This window comes from Neopelma chrysocephalum, unplaced genomic scaffold (genome assembly GCF_003984885.1).
Source record: "Neopelma chrysocephalum unplaced genomic scaffold, ASM398488v2 Primary Assembly neopelma1_128, whole genome shotgun sequence".
Lineage (NCBI taxonomy): Eukaryota > Metazoa > Chordata > Aves > Passeriformes > Pipridae > Neopelma > Neopelma chrysocephalum.
The window spans coordinates 400867-420024 of NW_020897790.1; the positions used below are offsets into that span (position 1 = coordinate 400867).

Here is a 19158-nt window from a genome sequence, read left to right on the forward strand (position 1 = left end):
CAGGTTACATATCCCATGCAATCATTGACAGCTTGCTTGGGTGTGCAGTTTACTGCTTCTGTGCCAGACTGGAATGAAGCCTTGTACGTCTTACCTTTGAACTATTACCTGTCCACTGCTACTAGTTCACATAATGAAGGTGCTGCCTGCTCCACATCGTGTGGCCCAGCCAGAGCCTAGACCAGCAACGCTACCAGGCCCACTCCCACCTGGATCAACCAGGTCAAGTGCACACAGCATTTTGCAAGGGCTGAAAACCAGGCTTGGATCCTGGCTCTGCTGACAGAGCCTTGCCCAAGGGTAGCTTCCTCCTTGCTAAGTGAGTGTTGCTGAGCGTCCGTTGGTGGTTTCCAGTGTTTCTCTTCCTGCCCTGGAAGTTGCCCCTGCTCAGCGTTCTGTGGTCCGGCTGTGTCCGGTGCCTGGTGACAGCCTTAGGGACAGCTGCTACCAACACAGGGGGAAGCACACAGGAAAAAATGGGTGCACGTTCCAACAGCTGCTTTCCAAAACAGCCTTCTGGAGCTTAGTGTACAGCGAGCACTTTGTACCCAGCTAGAGACAGTCCTTCTGCAGCCAAGCTGCCTGACAAAACAAAAGTCATCCCATCTTCACGTAGCCCAACTGTTCCATAACAGCTGATGCTGCAGCAGCACCCCCTCCCTCCAACTAGTAACAGACCCCCCCGTTAGCAATGCGAGGTGTAAGCGCTGCTTCTCAGCTCCTGGGGCCTGTATGACCGAGGCCTTGCCACCCATTTCAGGATGGGAAGCTAACCAGTTGCAGTCATCTCCTCTGCTCACCAAGGTACAGATATCCAGGTTAGCCATGATTCCTTACTGACATGGCCTTGCTGTTCATGCCTCGATCCACACGGTGAGGATTACGGTAACTTCCAGCTAAAGCTTGTGCCAGTTCTGCCTGGCTCTGCCCCCACAAAATTTGGGAGTTTGTCTTGAAGCTAGTTTTGGTGATGGACTATCAGCGACCAACCATTCAAACAGCCCAGTCCCACAGGGTAGTTCTGCTTCTTGTAGCCTCTCACTTGTCATGTTGTTTCTCCTGAAGGTCCCATGTCCAGGAGCACTAATCCTCCAGGAATATCTGTTTAAGTTGTCCCTGTAATCAGGTGAATAATAGTGTATAATCTTAAGGCAGACACCGCACTGCACATGCAAAGAAAGCACTTGCATTTACAATGTGAAGCCTGCAAGACAAGTTTTCCTTTAACCTACCACCTGATAAGTAGAGAGCTTTAGCACGGCTGTCAGAATTCCCTGAAGCAAAGGCTATAAAGAAGTAGGATTTGGCAAGAGGTGCTGTCATCTGCAAGACTGCCTCTTTGATCCTCCTTACACTTGTGTAATCATGCCAGCATCTCTGCAAAACAGAACAACAGAGCTGGTGCAATAAGGAGATCTCCCTCTCACTTCCTTTTTAACTCTGATGGAATTTTTGCTTGGTGGTTTTTATTTTTACATAGTAAGAAACCCCCCGCACCTCCCTCTCCACAGTCTCTACCTCTGTATTGCAGCATTTCTTTTTAAGTTCGGGGACCCCTGCCTCAAGGAGGCAGTGCTGACTAGGAGGCAGGACACTGCCCTGCAGGTGAGGAGCCCCTGACCGGTCAGGAATCAAAGGAACTGAGTACTTCCCATGTGCTGCTTTAGCTGGGGAGCTCTGCACAGTCTCAGCTCATCACTGTGTGTTTGCCCAGCACATTGCCTAGAAATGCTCCCCTCCAGCAAAGCAGGGCTGACTAAGCCAGGCTGCTCTCTGGCTTTAGGGGCTCCACCTGGATGCCAGAAAATGAAGAAGAGTGCAGGTGACCTGTGAGATGTGATCTCCAATGTGCACACACAGCCCAGGCAGCAGGTACTCCACACCATGTTACAGGTATTTTCTTGATTTCTCACTATATTTTCAGTACTGTATTATGTTGCACAAGAACTGAAAAGTAATTAAAGTCTAGTAGGAAACCTTGTCCTGAAAAGTCACCCCTTGCCAAGATCTGACTTGGCTATGCCAGAAGCTGTGGCAAAACTCCAAGTGGTCTCTTCCAGGGGCTGGCATTCATGCCAGTATCAACCTTTCAGAGTACAGTCATTGAAGACATTGGTCAGACAACATTAATAAAATTCAGCTCTTTTCTCCCTCTGGTACTCTTCAGAGCCCTGAAGGTAAGCATCAACCACATTTCTGAACCTTTTTGCCATGTTCTTTTCAACACAGTAACTGTGATTTTCCTATCGGTGTATTAACAAAGAAAGTTAGTCGTGAGAAAAGAAACAAGCACTGGGGGTTTAAAGCATTTGAAGTCAAAAGTCCCCCTTAATTCATATAATAAAAAGCTCCATGTATCTCATTAAAGTACATCCAATATGTTATTAATTCAGTATTCATTGAAATATGTCAAGATTAACAGTATAAAAGTACAGGTGGAATACAGAGTCAAACAGAAATGACTGTTTTACTTGAGACCCTCTGTACGTCACAGATGAAAGCTGAGGGAGATAAAAATATATGTACAACTAGCATGTGAACTTTCACTTCCAATTATGATCAAACTACCAGAACCTTTTACTACTTATGCTTCACTAGCATGTTTCTGTTTTTGAAAGGAACAAACCACGTCCAAGCTACTGAACTATACTTATCTAGAGAGCATGAAATCAGAGCTTCCCAACATGTGCCTTTACAGTCAACATCCACCACATAATTAGCACTTTCTTTGAGGACATATGTTTTTAAGTGGGAGCATCTTTGGAACCTTTGAATAGGTATTTTTAGAATCAAAACCAAACTGAATTCGGACACTCAAAACAGTGTCTTTATTCTCTGTTGGTATAGCAGCCAGTACAACAGGTCTTGGTTCACCAGAGCTCCTGTAAACTGACACAGTGTTTGTCTTTTAAAAAAAGCCACAAGTCCCCCAGTGGCATCTACTAGTGTGGGAATTATGTCCTTCAGAGGATCTTGCATTTTGCACAGCTCTGGATTATGTCCCTCACAGGGGCAAACGGAACCCTTTCATTTACCAGTACTTTAAATAAAAGCTACCATTAAGAAAAGACACAGTGTTAGGCTCCCTTTCCCTTGAGGCCTGCAACACAGCTCACTGTTCCTATGCAGCAGTTGCTAGAATATTCTTGAACAGAGTTGGAAAGTGAGAGCAAGTACAGTGTTCATTGTAAACATGGCGTGAATTCATTGACCCGAGGCAGCGGGCCAGGTCCAGAAGTTATCAGTTTGCATTTGACCGTAAATATTGGGCCTCCACGAGTATCTGTATTTAACAGGTTTGTCCCTGACTCATGTATCTTATTCTTTGTATAGTCATTTATACCAGAGGCATAAAAATTTATCTGGATCAGAGTGGTAACATCTGACATGCACTCACTTAACCGTTCTGTCCTACATATTCATCAGTCCTTTTCCTTCTCCCGTTCTCTATTTACATCTAAGATGACATTTCAGACAAGAGAGCAAAAGAAAAGTTCATTATTCTCTGCAGCACAAGGGCCAGATTCTCCATTACTTTCCACCGTGCCAGATCATGCCAGGGAAATTCATTTGGCTTTACTACAGCATGGGAGGAGCACAGAGCAGCCCAAGTGCTTTGTGCCCCCTCTTTGAGCTGGTTGACAGCAGAAGGTGGTGTGAAAGGTCAGGAGAGAGAACTCAGGCTCCATCTCTTCTCTGCAAAACACAGCCTTACTTTTAAGATTCTTCATTTTGAGCCATTTCAGCAATTACTTTGTGCCTCTTTGTTGACCCGCTGTGGGAGGAAAATACACACGAACTGTGCACTCAACACACTTCAACATGGTAATGAGCTAGTACACATCTTTATCAACAGCATATTTCTTGTTTTAATACTTCAATCCCGACAATCCAAAGCGTGTCTCTAATAGCCCAGGAACAGTCCCACTGTGAGAGGGACAGTGCAGCGCTGAGGAAGCCTGAGACACGGAAGCCTTTTCTGTCTCACCAGCACCCGTGCGGGCCCTGGGCACCAGCGCTCCTCTGGCATTGCACAGCACCTTGTGCCAGTGGAGCATAGTGTCAGTGACACACAGGGCTTGGTTTCACACCGGTGGCAGAGCTGGGAAGGCAGAAATCTTCCAGGCATAACTCCTATTGCCAAAGGGAACTGTCATTGCCCTGTTGGTAAGTTTTCACCTGGGCTCTTGCTGACAAACCATGGAAGTGTCCAGCCAATCCTGCTCACACAGTTAGACCTGAGAAGGCTTTTGACCTCCTGCTGTGCTTAGATTATGATTTAATGCTGAAAAGTTGGCATGGCAACCAAATGCTTGGCAACAAAATGTCAGGGCCAAGGAACGGGTCCAGAAGAGGGCCAAGCAAAAGCACTGCCCAGCTCTTCCGTGGGCAGATCTGTGCCCTACATACACTTCGCTGCTGTAGCAGCCAGGATTACAGTAGAAGAATACGTTAGTAATAAACTAGGCAGGTCTGCAATAAATGAGTAGCAAATTTCTCCAAAACACTTGAAATGGACCCTGGCACCTCATTCAGGCTCCTTTTGCTCCGTCCACTGATTGCCACGCGTTGCCAGGAGACTGTCTTGCTCCACAGGAGGACTCGCCACTGACTGCCATTGTGCTCTCTCTCCATGTCCCCTGTCCCCTCCTCCCCTGTCCTGCTCTTGCTCCCCTCAATGACAGGAGTCTGGCAATGCCCTGTTTCTCAGTTCTGACACAATTACCTCTTTTTATCTGGAAGTTTTCAAAAGCTTTTTGGTTTTTCTACAGTGAGCAACTGAGCAAAATCCCCAACCCTCACAACCCCAGATTTGCAACAGACAAGTTGGAAACGGGATGCAAGTGCCTTAAAGGGTAGGGCTGACCTAAGGGGGGATTAGTGAAGGACACTGTGAAGACCACCCATTCTGCATGAGCACTGTCTCCTGAAGTCTAAGATATTAAGTTAGGGGAATCAGGATACGTTTCACTTTTAACTGGGAACTTCTTATAGGCCATTACAGCATACCCTTGGCTATTTAAATGTTGCCAGTCTTTTGTTTCATCACAGAGGGCTTCAGAAACCTCTCCTGCCTTTGGGTATTGGCAAGCTTAGTCCCCTGTGCATCAGAAAATAAGCCGTTCATTCTTCGGCCTTCCTGAGGCGCTTTCCGTACACCCCAAAGGAAACCTTTGGGATATAGACTCGGTATGAGCCAGCACAGCGTCACCGGCCCGAGTCTGCTGGCACCAGTGCCAGTCTCTGACTTCAGAGGGCTGGGCTGTTAAGCAGATAAGTGAAGTTAAAGGCTAATCAGTTCCAGGGTTGGTTTGCCAAGTACTGTGAGCCAAGGATCAGTTTGTGCTGCCATTTGGCATTGTCTTCCATGGTCAGAACAAACTGAAAGGTGGCAGCTGAGGAGACCACTGTCGTGGCAGAGACCTTGGCACTGAAAGGCTTTGAGAGAATAGTGTAGCCAGGGCATAACTGGAGAACACGGTGCTTCATCTTCCTCACAGTTCTTGGAAAGCAGACAGAAAATGAGCAGGGATTTTAATGCTCTGTTTGCAGGGACTTAATGACACAGCCTGTCCCTGTGCCTGTGGGGAAGGCAATTCCTTTGCCTGTTATTCTCATTGCTGTATCCAGACTGAAGCATCAAGTCATCTTGATGAGAAATCCTTCACTGTCTGAAAGTAAATTAAACTGAGCGTCCAATCTGCATCACCCCAGTGCTTCTTTTTCTAGTTCCAGCATTCCTGTTCTCTGTCCTACACTTCACCATCCCACCTGTTTTCCCTCCCTAATGTCAGAGTTTTCAGGATGCTCCTAGACAGACACACATCAGCTCTTCCCCCCCATGGCATATAACACAGATAAACCGACACAAAGAAACTAATTTTAATTAAGTGGACAGGCTAATTAGCCTAATTTATTTCATTTCATCAGAACTTCACTGTTCTGTTTCCACTTCACTTGGGCACCATGGGACACATTCCCCTCATTCTTCCCTCCCATCACTAGGAGCAGTGACAAAACAAGTTACATCTTGTTACTGTTTTGAGATTCCACAGTCAGAAAGGACATGGAACTGTGTGCAGAAATCTTTCAGACACACCAGAGAGAGACCACGGGCCCAGCAGAGAAAAACTGCAGGTCTCTCAGTGCGTGCAAGGGTTATGTTTGCCTGTCACTGCCTGCCCATCCCTCTCCTTTTGTCTTTGATTAAAAGAGACAAGCCACACACTGACCAGCACGTGGACAGCCAGCCAAGTAAGTGCAAGGAGGTTCACCAGCACACACACATACAGCTGGGCTTTGTTCCGGTCATGTTTACTCGCAAGGAGAACAGTTAGGCATTGTTTCTGTTTGACAAATTGCAACTGTCCAGCTAGGAGAGAGCTAGTTCCAGCTGGTTAGAGCTGTTTGCATTTCTTACCTCCTCCCCCTCCCTCTCCAATAACTTACGAATCCAGCTTACCCAGGGACAGAAAGAACAAGTACAAGCTGCTTATTGGATTCCTTCCCACTTTGAATTGACACTGGCCTCTTTGGCTGCCAGCACAGGAAGGTCTTCATGAAGGATGGCTTGAAAGGTGAACTCACACTTGACAGGTGTCTCAAAGACATCAGGGTCCCACACTTGTGTCACTAGTAGGAGCAGTGAAGAGAGAAACCCTTTCACAGTCCCCACTAAAAGCTCTCAGCTTGTCAGACACTGGAGAACAATGGACATTTGACAGCATTGGAGCACAGCCACGGGAACCTCGGAGCTATTTACTACCTAATTGCTTTTTTGCCTTGAATAGCACCTGGTGCAGCAGGGACTGATCATCCACTGTACAACACCAAATGTCAGGTACAACTCTTAATCCCAGTCTCAGAAAATGAATATGAGAGTGCTCTATGGTCCGAACAAAGCCACTTATTTTCTATTAGACAAAGTAATGCCAGAATGTCAGTGTATGTTTGATTTACATCCTCTTTCCATCAAGTAAATTATGGTGCCTTTTTTGAGACAACTTACTATTTTAGAAGGACATTGAGGCTCTAGCACAGCAGAAGAAACACCTGTTTCAAGCAGTCTCAAGTCTGCACAGAGAAGAGGTGGCAGGATCAGATTGGTGCTAAGTGACATAAAGACTGTTACAGATCTGCAGAGAGAACCCAATGGTCCTAGAAATTCCTGGCTTAGTGAGCCCTAAAGTCTTGTTCCTAAAGACATTGGTATCATATGAACTCCATACAAACAGATAATTGTTAGCTTCACTGTTCAGTCAGAAAGGTGGTTTCAGAAACTCTAAAATCCAGATTCAAAATAATCCTACTTCTGTTATATAGCATTTCAAAACATTTTTCTGTTTCATTTTTTCCCTTCTGTAATTAAAGGCCAATGTTCTTTGCCAGAATTTCTCCAAATAGACACACACAGGGAAGTCTTTTAGAGAATAATTTAGAGTTGAACTTGTACCATCATCCATAATTCTGACCTTTGACTCATGACCAAACAGTAGGACTAGAAACTGAGTGCACAGTTCATGTGTATATAATTTGTGCTTATATATGTGGTTAAAGCAGTGCACTTTAAGGACTATAAAATGTGTCACAAAATCCAAATGCAACAAGCAGAACATGAGCCCTTAAGTTCTCTATCTATTAACCCCACCATGAGTACATAAACCAAACCTGAGAATGTGGTGTTGACACTTGTGCTGCATTGCATTTAAGGAGCTACTTTAAACCTGTTTGCATGACAACGTTGTGTGCGAGGACTCAGAGCTGTGTGGCCCCTGCTGCTTGCCTTGTAGAAGGGGAAATTGCTCTTGTGGGCACTGTGAGGGAAGGCATGCTGAGCTTCAGCATGGAGAGCCTAGCTCATACCAGCAGATCTTGTGATTGCCCCTCTCGCTGGTTCCTCTAGTTACTAAGAATTCTGGAGATAAAGTTCACTTTATCTGAAGGGAGGAAGTTGCTGCCGGATGCAGAGAGTCAGGAAGGACGGCAGCCTATTGCACAGAGCGGTAGCTTTAGAGGAACAGTTGTGTTCCCATGCAGATGGGAAAACAAGACTGTTAACTACCCATGTGCCATGCCACTCCTTCAGCCTCTGCTGGGCACACCGCTCCAGCAAACTGGAAGGAAAGGCCTTTTTACCTTTGTCATAGGTTATGACTCTGAGAGGTGAATTTTCCTTTCCCTGCTTCACTGTAAGAAAAGAACGGAGTTCTTTTTAGTTTCACAAAAGATTTAGCCAGCCGAGCTACATTCCTAGCTAATGGCCCATTCGAAGGCTGGCTCTGCTCGGACAGGAGAGAGTAGTTTGCTGAGTTCTCTTTGGAGGATGGAGACAGGGTCTGTGTGCGGAGCATTTGGAGAGAAGGCCTGGAAGTCTGTTTGTCTGACCGCCCGTCCTGGTCAGCCCGGACTGCTGACTTCAGCTTGGCCTGGGAGCTGTCTCTTGTCCCCAGCCCGGATCTGCTGTGTTTCATCGGAGGGTCTCTGCACTCGCTGGGAGAGAAGGAGGAGCTTTTGGGGCACCATCACCTGAGACCCGCAGCGAGTCCTGTTGGGGGTGAACTTCAGCGATCCAACAGCGCCCCCTGCGGGCCACGATTGGCACTGCGCTAAAGGACAGAGAAGTATTCACCGATACCTTTTTTTTCCACATTTCCTCGATTAAAGCCCCTTAATTTTGAATTCACAATTGCTGAGAGAGAGGAGTTTGTTTTGTCCCATAACTCATCCTCTTTAGCGAACATTCCAGTCTCTTCAACCTTACAATTGATATGGAGAGAAGTGAACTGTTGGAACCCTCTGGTAGCCTGAGCTGACAGAAATAGAAGTGTAAAAATCAGAGGCTGTGAGGCAGGGATTCTTACTTTGCACTGCAGCAGGAATCATGCCTTTCCCTCTGCTCCCCATATAACCTTAAGTGCTTGGGCTTAGTGATTAGCCAAGAACACAACACCCAGGAGAACTGATAGCTGCCCGTCCAGTTCAGCTGTCGAAGGTCAAGGCAGCTGGAGAAAGCACTGTACGCTCAGGACTCAATCACACCGTTTGTAAAGAGTCACTCAGGCTATCTTTGGAGGGCACTTGGAAGATTAAGCTGATCTGAAAGAACGTAGATAACCAGGATATTCCGTTTTCAGAAGTGCTCTGCTAAGTCATCCTTTTTTTGCTCAAGTAGGAGGTCTGGGGGCAAGTGATTGCATTTCCCCTATCAGTCTGCCAAGTTGATATTCATCAAAATTACACTTCTGACAGATGGCTATCCTCCTGTCCTAGGCTCAGATTAAAAGTGGCAACATCTCAAAGTCACAAAGGTAGTCAGAACCTCCTTGGTTTTAACTGCTAAGCAGATAATATAGGCAAAGAAAAAAAGAAGAGCCTTCAAGCCTTACAGTGCTTATCCCTCCCTAACCACTTCTCTTCAGGAGAGCTGAAACAAGCAAACAGATGGAAGGGCAGGTGCCTCACGAAGCCCAAAGACAGGCCTCCCTGTACTGAAAATTAAAGAGGGTTTTTCTGTATTCCAGCATAATAAAATGCAGGCTCTTGGCTGGCAGGCAGCCCCAGAGCAGGCTCTTCTGCAGGAACTGAAGCAAGTGGATCAGGATCTTGTTTACAAAGAGCAGCCACTTGAGTTCAGAGATGATGTCCTTGAACCTCAGAAGCAGAGACGACTTGAAATATCCCCAGAGGTGCAACATGCTCTGTGTATCCCAGGCCTTTGTCCCATGTACTTACGTCTGCTGCTTTATGGAGGAGAGTTACAGTTCATAGTTTGCAATGTCAGTTTATTTTCTTAATGCTCTAGGATTAAAGTCCTCCAGGACTTGCTCACCTTAAGGAAACAAGGCCCATCGACTCAGTCTTTACATAGCCAACAATTTAGCACTTGGCTAGCCTCTCAGAGGTCTTATATCTGCATATCCTGATAAGATAAGGATACATCAAAGGTGCAATTAACTCCCCAATTGCCTCTCTGAGCTCCTTTAGCTTTGTCCCTGAAGCAGTGCTACTTTGAAGTAGGAGGCATTTGCTCCCCACTTACATAAGTCCTTCAGGGAAATCTAACTTGTATTAAGTGCAGTCTGGCTGTCCCTCTGCCAGAGGAAAGTTACAGCAAAGCCTTACCTGGAGCCTGGAGGGAACAGCGTGCCATAATCTCTTACCAGCATGACCAGCCACTCTGATCTGAGGCACAAGTCATCCATGGCTTGGGTGTCACCTCACTAGTTTCTTGGTACAATACTCACCTCATCACAGCTCAATCTCTGAAGAACAGCATTTTTTCACTAATGTAGAGCAGATCTGAACTTAATCACGTCACTGAGCCCCCCTAGTGCAACACACCTGTATAACTGGTAGGCCCAGCTTCTCTCATTCCTGGAGCTCTTGGCTCTCAGCACAAAACCATTATCCCTTCATACCAGCTTGTCAGATGTCCCATGTGCTATTTTATGCAGGTTACAGGGTGCAGGGTGCTTGGGCTGAAGAACAGGAGCTGTAGCCAAAGGCAATTCCTTTCCAGAACTGGGGCACCATCTCATAGGTAGCCACTGCTCTTGAGCCATAGAGTCAATCAGCAGCTTCTTTGTAACTGTAGCATAATCTTCCCTTCCGAGGTCTTGATGTGCTTTCTAGCCAGGACATGGCTAAATAAAGTGACCTGCACAACGTTAGTGGCAGTCTTCTGGTCACAAAGGTTAGCATGTTATGTGTCATCCAGTGCCATGTAAATCCTGTTATTCTGAAAGCCAAGTCACCTGGTTAAGCATGGGTGAAGGCTGTTTCATGCCTTCTGAATTCAAAGTCTCTCTGTACACCTGCACCCAGGAGACACAAACACCTGCTTATCCCAGTGAGTTCTCTTCATAACGTACCAAATCAAATATCTGGAAAAAATGGCTTAGCAATGACATCTTAAAATCTGTTGGAAGCCACAGAAAATTTTTGTTTTTATCTTTTGAAACCACCTTGATATTCAACTGTGCAGAGAGTTCAGTATTTGAGAAGGCTGTTTTTTAGGTGACAGAGAGGCAGTTGCAGTTCTCGTGCACTGACCACGTGGACACCAGAGGTACAAAAAGCAACATCCATCCCAGACAGGGAAGGGAAAAGAGGGGGCAGTGCAAAGCATAGACACGGACCACGTAGGCAAAACAGGAAGCTCCATCTGAAAAGGAAATGCTTCAGTGCTGTCTTAAAAACATTTTGCTATGGAACTCCAGGAGGCTGCAGAGAGATGAGAGAAAAGCAGCTTTCTGCTGATTCAGCAATCTAGAGCTCATGCCCTGCCGCACACAGGCCGTGTTCCCGTTCCCTGAAGAGCTTGTGCTGCTGCTGTTTGAGCAGCCAGAGAGAGGAACCAGCCTCCCAACAACAGCCTCGGACACAGGCACTTAATTTCACTTGCACAGGCTGCGTGGGTCATTTCAGGGGGTTTCTAGGAGTATGTGAGGCAGGGCTGCCATCCCTCAGTGGCATATGTGCTTCCACTTGTTTGCAAGCAGCTTGTCCAGTGATCAGATCAGGTGCATCACGCAGCATCATTCCCATCTCTGGGCAGGATCCTACCCAGGGGAATGCGGTACCGTGGCAGTCTCAAAAGCCTCAGCTGATACTTTGTTTCATCAGCAGATTGGGTTCTTCAGGACTCTTTTCAGAGTCTCCTGACATACAGGCTGTAAGATAAAATGGATTAATTGGATCACAATGAATCTGTCTGAACATTGTCATTTAGAATTAAAGTATTGTTCATCTGTGTTACCTTATTTTAGTGCCTGTGTAAGCAGAGAGGAAGCAGGCTCCTTTTTAAGGGTTAGGAGACCAAAAGCGTGAGTACTAGGGGAAGGTTAGAAGTGGCAAGTGTCTAGAGAGAAGAGCAATCCTTGAGTATCAGGTTGTGACATCAGAGAAGTCACAGATATCACTAATGTCTTGGCATGGTCACAGCCACACAGCTCCTTCCTTTCTGTGACTTAAAATTGTTCCAGGCATTTAGCCTTTCAGACACAGCATTTCTCCAAGCATCCAATGGTACTTCCCATGGATGAATGACAGGATGAGAATCAATAAGCACTATTCTTCCTAATTCAGACATCTCAAGAAATAATTGAAACCTCATGGTCCCCAGTTGTAACTGCCCACTTAGTTTGTTAAATGCCAGGAGACCTCTTGTGCAAAAGCCAGTCAGCTTCTTAAGGCCAATTTAGATAATCCCACGATCCCTGGGGCAACAGAGGCAGAATTTCCATGTACAAAGATGGCCCTATAGCCAACATCTTTGAAGTTGAAAGGCTCTTTGTCTCATGCAACCAGCATCATCTCAGAGTTCTCTCAGAAGCCACTGTAAAGAGGGCCTCCCTGCAGCCTCATTCTGTAGAGGGTAAACCTTTTCTGCCCACCGTGGAGGGCTCCTGGAACACAGAGGGCTCACAGCAGCCTAGACACACACACACACATGCATGATCTACCCGACCTGCTTTTGTTGCTGTGGGGCTTCAGCAAAGTCCATTACCCATTTTGCTGAGTAGTCTCTTTTTTCTTTCTAATAATGGTGAAAGGCAGTTTTCAGTTTGCCGTCAATGGCGATCTCAAAATGACAGGCCAGCAAAACATTGCATAAACCACAAAAGAGTGTTTTCCTTGGCAGCACGCCCAACTCTGTCATATTAATGCTCTGCCAACAGCTATTGTCCTTGACAAGTGACTCTGCACCGGCAGAACAGGATCCACTGCAAAAGAGTTCTGCCCATGTGCTGCACTGCTCGTGTCTTCCGAGCCTTTAGGAAGGCTGAAGTATCTGCCAGCGCCGGAAAACTCACATCCCCTGAAAACAGCGATTTTGCAGAGCTTGAAGGCAGTGATTTGGTATTGGAAAAGAGAACCACTGCCCAGGAGAAGTCAGCTGCAGAACAGCACTAAGTGCACCCAGCAGACACGTGGGCCGAGCAAGGCACAGCTGACTGGGGGCAGTGAGGAAAGGGCATTCACACTCTGGAAGGGTAGGCACCCAGGTGAGCAGACCAGGCACTGCTCATCTGGCATCTTTAGAGGCTGGCTTAGGGTAGGGGGTAAAAAGCACTTTGGGGACCACTAAAACACCCTGTTTTGCCAACATTAATATCCTGTCCATGTTCTGCTTTGTTAGTGCCCTCTCATTTGTGATGAAAGAAAGTACAGGTTCCCAAACACAAGACTGAAATGTTTTCTTTCCGTGGTGAACAAATCCTTCTCTTGTTGCAGGAAGTTTTTCTTCCATTTAGCTGTGTTTTCTGGTTTATAAATGCTTTGTGGTAAAGTCATCAGCCCTCCTGAGTGAAGTAGGGCACTATATGAACTGCTTAAATACTGATAGTAAGAATTTTCCTTTTAAGAGAAGAAAATGAAAGAACACAACTACCTGAGTGTGCCCAGCTTGTGCTTGAGAGTCAGAATGTGCTAAGCTTGAGGTCATGCCATGTTATAGGCAGATCAGCAAGGGAGTTAACAGGACACCCATCCATGCTGTGCCGGCTCCTTCCAGAGGTGGGGGGAGATCTCCATGAAAAGTCAAATGGTTCAGTCTCATTTGCCTTTCAGCTGACAAACTTTCTAGCCCCTTGTCTCTTCCACAGAGGAATCTCCCCCTGTCACTTTCATTCTGCTTTAAGACAGGAGAGGGAAGGACACATCTTCCTCTCAGGCACCTGTAAATCTTGGAACACAACACTGTGTCTGTTTTATTTAACTGTTGATGTTATTATCCCTTTCTTATTTGGGATATTAGGCAAACCTTTTCTCTGATGAAAGAGCAAGAACACTCAGTGCATATCTGAAGCAAGAAGATAAAAGAAGAGCTCCATAAATGGTTTCACTCTGTTTTTGAGATAGAATCTGAAGATAAAGTCTGTGAATAAGATCTGAATTTGTGGAAATGCATTACACTTGCGAACTTCAAACAGAAATCCATGATTGCTCTGCTGTGACACTTGTAGCTTTCAGTAGGCTTTACATACACCTTTTCTCTTTTCATACTCACACCAGGTTGTGCTTCCTTCCCACCCCAGGGGATTGCCTGTGAGGCTTCAATAGAGTAATTTCTTTTCATAAATTGAGATAGTGTTACCATTTCTGTAGCTGAGTCACCTATGCATGAATGTAGCTTTAAAGACACAATTTTCAAAAGTGGCTGGGGATTTGAATACTCAATTAAACCAAGAGAAACTGAATGGTCCAATCCTCTGAGGTGCTTCAGAAAAATCTCTTGCTAGATGTAGCAGCTTAATGAAGATCTAAAGATACATAAAGACATTTTCATCTCTTTTTACTGAAAAATCAAGGGTTACTTCCACACAGTGGAAACTTGATAGGCATTAAAGAATATCACAGACTCCCACAGAGGCAAATCTTATACCATTCCTCTGGACTACAATCTGGTTAGTAGCCCTGTTGTTTCTTTCCTGAAGCATGGCTGGATTCTAGGGCTAGGGCAGTATATCTGCTGCATTTTGGGGCTGCCTTTCCACAGGCAATGTAGAGAATGGCACGTCAGAAGTTTGCAGCATCCTGTTTGGACACAGAAGTATTCATCTAGATCAGGTGGCTTGGTTCAGGCTCTCACCTCTGTATTTCCTTTCCTATTCATAAGATTAATAAGAATTGGCACTAGAACTCTGACATGAAAGCTGTCAAAGTGAAAGTTTTTTCAATTTACAGTTGTGCTTGGTGCAATAATTTTTTTTTTCATTTAGTCCCTTGATTTATTTCATTTAGAGCTGCACACATGAACTTGGTGAGTCATTTGGTTGAGAAACGTGGTGAGAATCAGAGCAATAGTTGGGGGATTGTTCTGTTTATTGATAGGCTGTATTTCCCTTAGCATGAGCTATAAACAACAGATGACTTAGGGAAAGAAAACTTGTGGAAGATGACCGATATTATATATGTAAAGGTTGTCTATGACAGAAAACAGTATTTGCACAAATTCTGAAGCTCACACCATAGTAGAGGGTTGCAAAACACATCTGTCTGGTAGCTCCTTGATGTTTTTCTAGGCCCAATCTGTGAAGTGGTTTGGCTTCAGTGATAATGCAATCCAGATGTTGGCCTGCAGGGAGCAGAAGTACTTGCTAGGCAGAATAACTGCCCTTTTTTCTCCGTAATAAATTGACCAGATTGCCCCCACCTTGTGAGAAAGGAACACACTGCCAAACAGCAGCAACGCCGCAGGAAGCTCTACATCTTATCAAATGGCTCACTTAAACAAGTTGCTGACACCCACCCAATAATGACATCAAGCTTTGTTTTTGCCAAGTATTCATGGTGTGGGAAACGGGGAATTGGGATTCATTTTACCTTATAGGCTAAAGTTTCCTGCAGTCTGGTGTATTCACTAAGCAGGATGCAAGTTGGGGTGATTTGCTATGACAGGCTGTGTACTCTGTCAGCAGTCAAGTGCTTAAGGGAGGGGGAAGCTTTGGGATTTATTGGCTGGGACAGCATCATATCTAATTGTTAAGGAAAACTCCTTTTTCCCAGAAGCTGGCTAGCTAGCATGATTCTGCACCTGTCAGCTTCCTACAGAAATGGGCTTTTGCTGGAGATCATTCCCTCAGAGCACTCTAGTGATGTTTACACAGTTGTTAAATGCCTTAACACTAAGTCCATTCAGGAATGAAACTGGGAGCTGTATCCTGGTGCCCTGATAATTCAGGTACCTGCTTCCTTGACATTGCTTAGCATCTGGTTTAAAGTGGACTGTGCTGTAGAAAATGTGAAAGTATATAGACCTATGTTACTGGAAAAACCACTGCTAAACCTCTTGACAAACATTTAGGGGGATGGGCGATAAAGCAGCAGGAGTGGAAGATTTTGTAAGTAGTCTGAGACTTGCTGTAGAGTCTTTTGTTAAGTGACCTCCTTTTTTTTTGGTGCAGCTCAGTGCAAAGCTACTTTTCCTGGCTCTTTTATTAGCGTAATTGTCTTGGGTTCTGTAAGTTGAAGTTAATTGACAATACTGGTAGGCAAAGCTGTTGCCCCAATAGGGAGTGTGTATAGGGAGAAATCCAAATCACACTCAACTCATAGGGAGTCATTCTCTGCCCTAGAGATTACCTCCTCTTTAACCCCCAGAGTCTTCCCTACCTGCACACTCCTGATTACCTCTTTTGGACCTACAAATATTCATTCTCTGCCCTGCAGATTTGTTCAAGTTTGACCCTCAGAAATTTCTCAGCCTCTCCCCTACTGACTGCCTCACTTTATTCCAAAATGTTCCTTTTCTCTGCTGCACACTGCCACAGATTTTACCCCCAAAATTCTCCCTACCTCTCCACATCTCATCACCTCATGTATACCTCAATATGTTCATGCTCTACCCTACAGACCACCTCAAGTTTACTCTCAAAACTTTCCCCACCTGCTCACCTCTGACTACCTCCTTTTGACCTCCAAATATTCATTCTCGACCCTGGAGAGTTTCTCAAGTGTTACCTGTCCACTGATGACTGCCTTAGTTTATCCCAAAATGTTCATTCTCTCTGCCAGACACTGCCACACATTTTACCCCCAGAACCTTCCCTGGGCCTGCTGTGGTGTCCACTCCTGAGTGCCTCCTCTGCACCTCTCAGGATTCATTCTGGACCCTGGAGATTACCTCAAAGATTTCTGCCCTCAATGTCCCCTCCTGGCCACCACTGATTACCTCAGCTGACCTCATGATGTTCTTTCTCTCCCCTGGAGATAACCTCGTTCAAAACCCCCAAAGTTTTAACTCAAAATATTCCTTCTGTCCCCTGGACATTACCCCTATAATTTTCCCCATATGTCCACAACTGATTACCCCAGTTTACCTCATGATGTACATTCTCTCTGCTCCATGTGACCTCAAATTTTACAAACAGAAATTTTCCCTACCTGCCCACCACTGACTTGCCTCACTTTACACCAAGATATTCATTCACTCTGCTACAGATTGCCCAGATTTTACTCCCAAAATTCTCCTTACCTACCCACATGTAATCAGCTCCTCTGTACAAATAAATGTTAATTCTCCACCCTGTGGACTAACCCAAGTTTACCCTAAAACACTCCCCAGCTCTCCACCACTGAGTACCTCATTTATCCTTCAAAATATTCATTCTCTGTCCTGGACGTTACCTCAAGTTTTGCCCCCAAAGGTTTCCCTTCCTGCCCAGTGCTGACTGCCTCAGTGTCCATCAGGAGGTACATCCTCTCTGCTACAGAGCACCTGAAATTTTACAAACAGAAATTTTCCCTACCTGCCCAACACTGACTGCCTCACTTTACCTCTAAATGGTCATTCTGCCCTCTACAGATGAGATCAAGTTTTACCCCCAACATTTCCCTTCCTCTACATCACCGATTTTCCCTTCCTGACGTCCCAAATTTCCATTCCATCCCTACACGTTCCCTGAGTGTTTCCCTCCAAAGCATCCTTCCCTTGTTCCCTGTTTAATAACTCACACTCCAGCCCCAGGCTCTCCACTCCCCTCTCAGTGGGACCCCTCCAAAATGCCACCTCCCTCCCCTCTGCAGCACCTCACCTTTTCCTACAGAAACAGTTGCTGTGTCCCCTCGAAATTACCCCAAGTTTGCAGCTACAAATGTTACCTCTGTCCCTGCCATGTTATCCCAGGTTTCCCCAGCTGGGAGCTGCAAGGAATTCAGGCCAGTGAATGGACATCAGGGAACAGCTGTACATGCAAAGGCAGAAAGAGAAGATCTGTCAGCAAAAGGCACAAAGAAGGGGACAGGTTTCAGAAAACATTTCTGCAATCTAATGAAGAACTATTTCCAGTTTCCCAGTGAGAAGAACATGAACTCACAGCCACCAAGGCCTGACAGTCCCCTGCAGCCAGAGCTCAGCATACACCCAGAGAGGCAATTCCAGCATCTAAAAGAAAAAAAAGAAGAAACAAGTGATTTATTTTGTTTTAAAGCTATTTTAAGTTGTTCAAAGCAAAGCAAGCCTTGCTTTGGTTTCAGTTGGGTGGACGGTGAGCGGTGGGCACAGGGCACGTCATTAATGCCCGTGGGGATGGTGCTTTGTGGGGGAAGAGCAGCTGATGGAGTTGCCCAGTCCAATTCCTGCCCAAGGCCTGGTTGGCACAGGACAAACCCTGTGGCAGGCAGTGGTTTTGTTCCCTCTAATGGTCTGTGCCCAGTGTGTCCCTGTGGCCAGTGCCAGGCTGGGGACAGGCACACGGAGCTGGCAGCACTCTCTGCTCCAAAGACACTTCTGGCCTCCTTGGCAAACTGCCTCTGACACTTGGTTTTCTCCAGGAGAAATTAAGGAATTGCTCCTGGCAGTTTGGAGATGAAGTTATCCCAAAGGGAAGGAAAGAACAAATATTCCCGTCAGAGCCCTTGGGATCTGCTGGGCTGAATTGGGAAGGGCACATTATCTGCAGAGCAAATACAGGACAACCTCAAACACAAAGCCCAGACTGTCAAGTGGGGTGTGAAAGCACCACTGGGACAAAACTCCACTCTCCTGATTCTTTCCAGGGATAGCTCCAACCCAGCTCTGAAGCTGCCAAGCCCAAACTGTCCCCAGCGCTCTGGAACAACAGGATCTTCCCAGGGATGATGCATTGGAAACACAGCCCTCATTCTCACCTTCCACACGCTCCCAGGCTCACCCCAAATTCAGGACAAGGTGCCAAAGGCCACTCGGGCCGGGGCTCTCTCTGTCTCTGCGGGCTCAGGGACTGCAGCCACCAGGGCACTCCAGCACGGACAGCCTGGACCCAGAGCAGATCCCTCAGGATTAGCAGTGTCCTGGGCATACCTGGAGACAGAAACCATCAGCCTCTGGGGATACCACTTCACCTCCATCACACACAGCCTGCCAAATTTAGGGCTGCAGCTCTCGGACCACAAAACCCAGTCTGACCCAGTTCTCCTGGGCACCAACACGGACTCCACAAACCCACAAGAATGAGAATGTTCTGCTGCTTTGACAAACTTCACCCCAACTTTGCAAACATCAGTCCCTGCAGCTCCCTGCTTTCCAGAGCCCCGTTCAGGGCTGGCTCCAGTTCCCTGGAGAACCTGCCCCAGCCCCACTCTGGGCCAGGCTGAGCAGAAGCCACTGGGCTGGACAAGGAGAACCCTCCCCTGACTGCTGCAGCTGGAGGGAGATCCAGCTACCAATGGAATCCT

The 19158-nt window shown here is 46.3% G+C and overlaps 1 protein-coding gene and 1 long non-coding RNA gene across 2 annotated transcripts in view; both read right to left on the reverse strand.

Moving 5' to 3' along the window:
- Positions 1-19158, reverse strand: part of LOC113974898 — a 423368-nt gene that overhangs the window by 395222 nt on the left and 8988 nt on the right. The gene's annotated exons all lie outside the window — the stretch shown is intronic.
- LOC113974906 lies at positions 17538-18972 on the reverse strand. The gene is made up of 3 exons (XR_003536688.1): positions 18613-18972; positions 17820-17887; positions 17538-17687 (listed from the first exon to the last, which is right to left on the reverse strand). It is a non-coding gene; the product is annotated as an uncharacterized LOC113974906 (long non-coding RNA).